Source organism: Crocodylus siamensis, chromosome 2, assembly GCF_052110815.1.
Source record: "Crocodylus siamensis isolate JL-2025a chromosome 2, ASM5211081v1, whole genome shotgun sequence".
In the NCBI taxonomy this organism is placed as follows: Eukaryota; Metazoa; Chordata; order Crocodylia; family Crocodylidae; genus Crocodylus; species Crocodylus siamensis.
Window position 1 is genome coordinate 89503071 of NC_143396.1, and position 8265 is coordinate 89511335.

Consider the following 8265-nt stretch of genomic DNA (forward strand, 5'->3'; position numbering starts at 1 on the left):
AGGCTTATGGGATACTCATATTCCCAGAGCACCTACCTTTGGTGGCTGGAGAAAGCAAACAGATCAGGCTGCCCATACGCTCCCACCACAGAGCTAATAGACATCTGCCACAAAAAATAAGTGGCAGAATCTATGACTACTTGTTACTGTGCCACTGATTTTCTTCTCATGTGGTGCAACAGAGGGTAGGGATGTCTATTTGCTCACCATTTGGGCCAGCATAAAAATTTTTATGTCGGTACAAATGAGGTGTTGGGTAATGTCTGTTTCCACCCTTATCGCCTGCGCAGACTTAAATACACAAGATGTATCCATGTTACATCTTGCGTATTTAACATGTTGCCCTACCAAAAAACAAATCTTACTCATAATTTTCCATATCCTCATTTTTGTTGTCAAAGTTCAATTTTATTTAGCCATAGTTGGTCCCTCACTATTTAAATTCCCAATTTCCCCTCCTCATTTATATCTTTCTATGGGTGTTGTAGGAATCAAACATTTAGCGTTCCATTCCTAGATCTGCCTCTGAATTGATATCACCTTAGATAAGTAAACGATTTTCCATATGTGAAGTGAGAGATAAATAATTGAACAGGCATTGAAAATAAACCTCAGATAAACTTTGCAATTCATTAACATTTGTAAAATGCTTTGAGTTACCTAAATGAAGAATGCTATAGATGTGAAAAATGTTATTTCATTATACTAAAACCCACAAACTTAAGGCTATGTATGTTTTCTTCTGAAACAGAAAGCACAGAAATTCTGAGATGCACATCAAATATGGATACATATTTGCTTCTTGGCAATCCATCAGTGTTTCTACAAGATATTACTGCATCTATGTTACAGCAAAACAAAGATATCACACACATCTGTAACCAGGGTGTTATTCAAAATGACATATTGCCCGAACAGCTGACATTTTGAAATCATTTCACAAACAAAAGGTGGGGGGACACCTTGTTTTTGCCAAAGATTTTCAAAACTCTAAATGTTTTGCCCAATTCCAAACAAATGCACAAAATATGCTTTTTACTCATTTTCCAACCTTGCTGTACAGTCAGTGATACCCTTATAACTGATCCATAGCTTATCAATGAGAGCTTACTGTCCTGGGAGTTGGAAGGCCAGGCTGGAGGTACTTTGAATAAAATTAATTATAATTATTAGCTATAATATTTTATCTTATAATTTGGTAAATTTTATGTTGCAGACTCTTGACCTTCACTTCTTATGATGTAGCTAAATTGGGCTATAGGCCAGATCAGTGGTCTATGACCTAAGTATTATCTAGGGTGTGAGCCCTAACGTAGTTCTTTGTGGGGATCCAGCAAGGAAAGCTCATTCCTGGTCCATTCTTGATTGATTTCACACCTACAGCACCTGAGACTTTCACAAAAAATTTTTAATAATGATTATTTGTCCAAAACATCATATCAGACACAGGTATGCAACACAGTTAGTGAATTGATAAATCCAGTGGTGAGATACTTGGCGTCTGAAAACCATTTATGCAAACTACATGCCAAACCTACACCAAGAATTCAACCTGCAAAGTATTTGCCAAAAACAGCTTAGTGCAGAAAAAAATTCAACTGATTGGTGCTCTGTTTCTACTATAGTATGAAGATGCAGTTTAGTCATAGCAGATGGTTGAGCTGCTCCCCCTGGTGTTTTCTTAAATGTTTACTTCAAAGAACATGCTGGCTGCTGACAGACATGAAAAAAACGAAACAAAACAGCACTTTACCAGAAGAGGCAGCACGTTAGTTCAACTGGGCTCTGCAGCATCTGCATAGATCGGGCTCTACAGCGGAGCTTTGTGGTATGTTTATCTAATAGCTAATTTAGTCAGTTATTAGATAAATGTGCCAAAAAGCCAGACTGAAGCACATGATTTATACAGATGTTGGGCAAGCCAGGTCAAATTAACGCAATGCCTCTCCTGGGTATGCGCTCTTCTCAAAGCCGGAGCGCACCAAACTGAAAGTAAAGTGCTGGGGAGGGGGCAGGAGTTTTCATGTCTATAAGCAGCCATGTTGACTTTCCAGACAGTAAATAAAGAGAGAAAAGCTTTTGTAAAGCTGGCATGGCAAAATTGAACGATAATAAGTTTGGTAAACACAGTCCTGACATCTCTTTTCTTTTAAAGCTGAAGTCTAAAAAGTACTGTAAGTTATTTAAAATAAGATATAAAAATAAAATAATGGCTATCAGACCTTAGAAAATCCTTGTCTCATGTGCTACCTTCTCTCATTGTATGGGTATCCAAATGTGGAATGGGAATGAGGACTTAATTTCCTGTAATATTACCTAGAGCAGGACAGGATTTGCAGTCCCCTCGCCTCCTCCCTTTCCCCTTCCCCCCCTGCAAAACATTGCCAATCCCTGTTCAAGAGCCCTAATCTTAAATTATACACTTTAGAAGTCAGATGCATTACAAAGTATTTCACTGTGAAGCACTAAATCAGGGGCTGGCAATGTTTTGAGCTAGAGTACTAAAAACACAACCTCCACCCACACCTCGACCTGGCATGCGAGGCTGAGCTGCGACAGGCCTGGTCCTCATTGCTGGCAGTAGCTGCATGCACATCTCTGGGAGAACGGCAGAGGAGGGACTGGGGTTATACTGCCCCAGGCTCTTCCCTCCTGTGTACTACAAAGCACACATGCACCCACTGCAATCTTGGAGCCAGTGCTGGGGCTCCGGACCCTGGTACAGCTGTTTGCAGCCTGCTCGCTGCCTGCTGGAGCTGCCCAGGGCTGCTTCAATAGGGTTCCATGAGCACAATATACAGGCTGACTGAGGTACAAGGATGTTTCAGTATGGGGCTAGCCAGCAAGCAGCCCTCCCACTGAAGCAGCCTCATGCCCCAGCTAGCTACTCCGCAGCATGTATAACCCTGTTAGAGCAGCCAGCCCAGAGCTGTGCTGATGGGGTTCCACATGCTGCAAAAGGGTTGGATGAAACCCAAGGGTGCTGCAGCATGAGGGCTGTTTGCTGGCTAGCTCCGCACTTAAGCACCCTGGGCCTCCGCCAGCTGGGGCAGCATCCACACATGTGCTGCTATGCACAAAAAAACACTTTGCAGCAGGTTAGGACTTGTTTACTGCACAGTTAATTAGGCAACTGCACAATCAACAGCTTGTATAAACTCATTGCTTACCAGACTGTTGATGCTGCTGTGTCCATCTCCTCTGGGCACTCTGTACACTTGCTGAAAAAGAATGGGGTAGCTGCCCAGTTATGACCCCAAGTAGGAAATGTGGCAGATGCAGACACTAATTATGTTTCAGAAACAGTCATGATGGAAACTTCGATAATGTGGCCACCATAACTTGATTTGTGAGTAGACAGGCTGAGGGCAAAGTAGTTACTGAAAAAAAAATAGTTGAGGTATAGTCAGGGCCTTATACTTTCCTAAACATGAATTAAGATATTAATCCTACACTTAATCCTAAGAGTATCCTATGCATACCCCTAAAGTTAAGTACAGGCATGTTAACTTCCATGAGATACTATACTTCTATAAGCAATACTTAGGATTTCTTTAATTATTTTTCCTTACCCATTAATAGGGAGAAATGATGTAATTATAAAACCAAATCTAGAGATGTCCTATAGGACTCAAAGACACTTAGTTTGCCTGCATTTTTATTTAATCAGATTTTTAGAATTCTGTTTCCCTTTCCTACCAAGCCCACTCCCACATCTTCCTATAATTTGACCCCACTGTTATTAGTGTGATTTTAGGTTTGTGATTTTATTATTATGGAAAGTGTCACAAGAATCCCATGTGCCCTCCACACATGGGGGAAACTGAATCTCATCTTTTTTCAACACAGCAGTAAGTATACGAGGGAATCCTGGGGCCCTGTTGGTTTAGGCCTAGTAGAACCTATTCACAGAGAGAGGATCACTAAAGGGTTCTCACTTGATGGGAATACTACCCAGTTCCTACAGACTACAATATTATTACTGCAACATTGCATATGAACAAGAATTGGTCTTAATTATAATTGTCATTATTTTAAAAATAGATTAATTTGCATGCCAGAATGTGCTACAGCACATATGATTTCCTTTCTACTTGTACATGCCTCATAACAGATAGCTGAACTTAGATATCTGATCCTGTCATAAAACTAATCTTTGCTTCTACTTCCCAGAACGTGTTATTCAGAAAATGAAGTATAGCAACACAGGCAGGTAGATTGCCCAGTGTTGTGTGTCAACTAATATCCCCACCCATTTAATTTTCTATAAAAGCCATTAATGAACAGTGATCGACAATAAAAAGGAAGCTCTTTGTATTTGAGCCTTCTTTCTCCAACAAGGACAACATAAATGAACCCATTTGGGAAATGCAGTGGATTGGATGTTGGAGGTATGTAATAATAAATATAATGCATAACCTAGTAGTTTTACCTAATTTAAAATGGATTTCTACATCCAAAAGGGGAAAAAATAATTTTCCTTTACTTCAGAGCAAATTTCCAAATAATAATTAGTATGTAGTATGAAGAAAGAGAAAAGAAAATAAGCGCTGTAAAAAAGGGATTGTTCTAATGTGTGTAAGTGGATTGTTTGTTTGCCTGTAGCCATTGCTCCTTTACATACTGAGAACCACTTGCTTTTATTTCATATGTTGTTTTAAATTGTTCTCTTCTGAGTGATGAAATAGACTTTAATAATTAATAGATTTCTAAGGTCAGAAGAGATGCATTGTGATATAATCTTATGCATAACACAGACCATAGAACTTCCTTGAATTAACTCCTCCTTAGGTCCAGTAATTCTGACTGAAATAAAACATACATTCTAGAAAAGCATTTAATCTTTGTTTAAAATGTATGTTAATGAAAAAGTCATTGTGACATTGTGACATTTGGTGAGCTGTTATAATGGTTAATTACCTTCATCATTAAAATTTGAACCTGGTTTCTCATCTGAATTTGTTTAAATTTAAATTCCAGCCATCAGATCTTATTGTCACTGCTATATTAAAGAGTTTTCTATTATCAAATGTATATTCCTCACGTAAGTAATTGCAGACTAATCAAATCAGTTTTTAAGATTTTGTTTGATAAACTAAATAGATTGATCAGTTTGAGTTCTCACTATCAGCCATGTTTTCCAATGAGATAATCAATCTGTGGATCTTCTCCATTCTTCTCGATTTTTTTCAGCACGCTTCTGGCAGCATGAACATCAGAATTAGAGACACAATATTCCACTTGGAGCTGCATAAAAAAACTTCCTGCCTCTTCCTATACAGTATTCCCCTGTTTATACATCCAAAGATTATATTAACCCTTTCAGCCACAGTATCAGACTGGGAAAATCATGTTCAACTAATTACCTACCGTGGTTTCTCCATCCTGTCAGTATAGTTTGGATTCATTTTTCCTAGATGACTTGACAGCTAGCCATATCAACATAGTTTCTGTTTTCATTGTGCCTGGTTTACTAGGTGACCCAGATTATATCAGTGACTTATTTTCTTTATTACTTATTTTCTCCTCAATCTTGGTGTCAACAGTTAACTGATCAATAATGATTTTGTTTTTTCTTTTATGTGACTGATAAAATATTTTATATACTTATTATGTGTATCAATGAAATGCCTAGAGTAGGACTTCTTGTGCCTGATGTTACACATGCACAAAAAAAAGAGAAAGCCCTCGACTCAAAGGTTAGGGTCAGAAGTTACACATAAACTAGTTTAAATTTTTAGAAACTGGTTTAAACCTGTAATAGAACCAAAGTTCAGTGCACTTAAACTACTTTCAAAATGGCCAAAACCATTTTAAGATAAACCTGGTTGGATGCAGTATCAGACTGAACTGAACTAGGTCGAACCGGTTTATACAACTTCTGTCCCAGACCCCTTCCAGGGTCAGAGCAGCCCCACACATTCTTTTCCCCTCCTCCCCACTCGAGTGGAGAGGTGAGTGATGTGACCAGACACTGGCCAGGCCGGCAAGTTGAGATGGAGGGGAGGGAAAGGAATTTGAAGTCCCTCTGCCCAGAAGGGACCCCAGCCAGGGTCTGCAGGCAGGGGTAAAGCAGCTCCTGCCTGACTTTTCCCTTGCTCCCCACTCAAGCAGGGAGCAGGGGAAAGCCAGGCAGACCCTGACTGGGGTCCCATGTAGTAGGGGGGAGAGTTAAACCCCCCTTACTGGTTCCAGACCAGACCCAGGATTTGCCTTGGAAGGTAGGGAGCAGCCCCTGCCATGCTTTTGTCCCCCACTTCCCAGTTGAAAGGGGGAGGGCAGATTTGCTAGGGTTTTCTACCTCACTCGAGCAGAGCCATGACCCGGCCCAGGGTTGGCATGCAGAGGTGGGAAGGGAGGGATGTTTGAGCTTTCCTCCCTCCCAGCCTGACTGTGCAAGCCCTGGGATGGGATGTGGCCATGTCCCTCCTCCACTGGAGTGAGTAGTGAGGCAGGGCAAAAGCCTGGCAGGGGCTTCTCCCCCACCCAGGGAAACCCCAACTGAGGTCTAGGACCAAGGAGGGAGTGAACCCCCCCCTCCTCTACCACAAAGTACCCAGGCTGAAGTCTGGCCAGGCACCCTGCTCTCCACTCAAGCTGGGGGGCAAAAGCCTGACAGGGGGTGCCCCTATCAGACCCTGGGTGGAGTCCCATGCATGACTGAGAGTGGGTTTAAAACCCCTCCCTCCCTGCCTCAGTGTGCAATCCCTGGGGCATGGTCATGTCCCCTGATCTCCGCTGAAGGAGGGGGGAAGGGAGCAAAAGCTTGGTAGAGGCTGCCCCACCCCTCACCAGACAGACCCCAACTGGGGTCCCCTGCAGGCCAGGGTTGGGTTTAAAGCCCCCTGCCCCCCTCTCAGAATGGTGGCTTAGAACAGGAGTGGGGAGCAGGGGAAAAGCTGGTAGGCATTCCCTCACCCCAGACAGACCCAGGCTGGAGTCCCATGTTGGCCAGGGAGGGAGGTTTAAAGCCCCTCTTCCTCTCACCTCAGCATGCTGGCCCCAAGCTGGGGCTTGGTCACACCATCTCCACATAAGCTGGGAGGCAGGTGGGAAGCCTTGGAGGGCTTCTCTCCTCCCTTCCCCTTGGCAGTGTCTAGAAGGCATGCTCTAGCACCACCCAGCTTCTGACCTATGTCACTGTAGGCATGTGGCTGCATTTTCAGAATCAGAACTGAATGTCTATTCACTTATCTGGTCAATCTATGCAGTTTAGACTAACCTGCAAAGATTGAATTGATTCAGCCTTCAGCTTTTGACTGCCTGTACTTAATCAAAGAGTTCACAGTCATAAGTATAACAAAGTCTGGTCAAGAATTGATCTTTATGAGATGCCATTAAATCAGATATATTTCATAAAATTTCATCATTTACAATTACATTTGCCTGCTATGTTGATGTTACATACTACAAATTTGTATCCCACAAATTTCTTAATCAAACTATAGTGAGACACCAAATCATACACCTTACAGAAGGCAAGAGTATTGATGTAATCTAATCAATTATCCAAACATGTAATGCTGTAAAGTGATAAAGTTAAAAAGATTTGCTTAGGCCCATGTTGACTGGTAGTACCTATATTACCGAGGTTCAGTTCCTAATTCATTTTGTCCTGTATTAGTCTTTCAATTATTTTATTTTATTTAATATCATGACAACCCCCACAACAAGCCTCAAATCCCAAAATGCACTGCCATTCCTAAATTATATACCCAGAATCTCTGACAATGCATTGGAAATGGAAAGTGTTTTCATTGCAAATATGCAGTCATACCTCTTTGCTCTAATTTATTTAGACATTACTTTTGGTCTTCTGAAGTAGATACATTTTTTCAGAAATCTGTAAGTAACAGAGGGTATTGAACAAGAAAGTATATTGGCTTAAACTTAAAGGAATGCATAATTTCTATGTCCACTCTACCACACAGTTCTTGGAAGCTAAATCAAGGCAGTTTACCCCTGAATGAAACTACTAAATAGCATGATTTAGTTGACATAAAACAGATGCATGTAATAGTCATAATGGAGTAACTGATGACTGTAAGTCACTCCACCTCATCTTTTCAGGTCAGGACATCATTGTCAGTCCACACCAGTAAATTTTCTTGAAGAGCCCAATCCAACAAGCCCTTACCTGATGGGATACAAATTGCTCCTTCAGTCTAAAGATAATTGGTAGCTTCAGCTGTTATTGCCAAAAATTCCACAAGCACACATGCAGTATTCTATATGCATATTGCAGAGCAGTGCTGGAATTTAAGT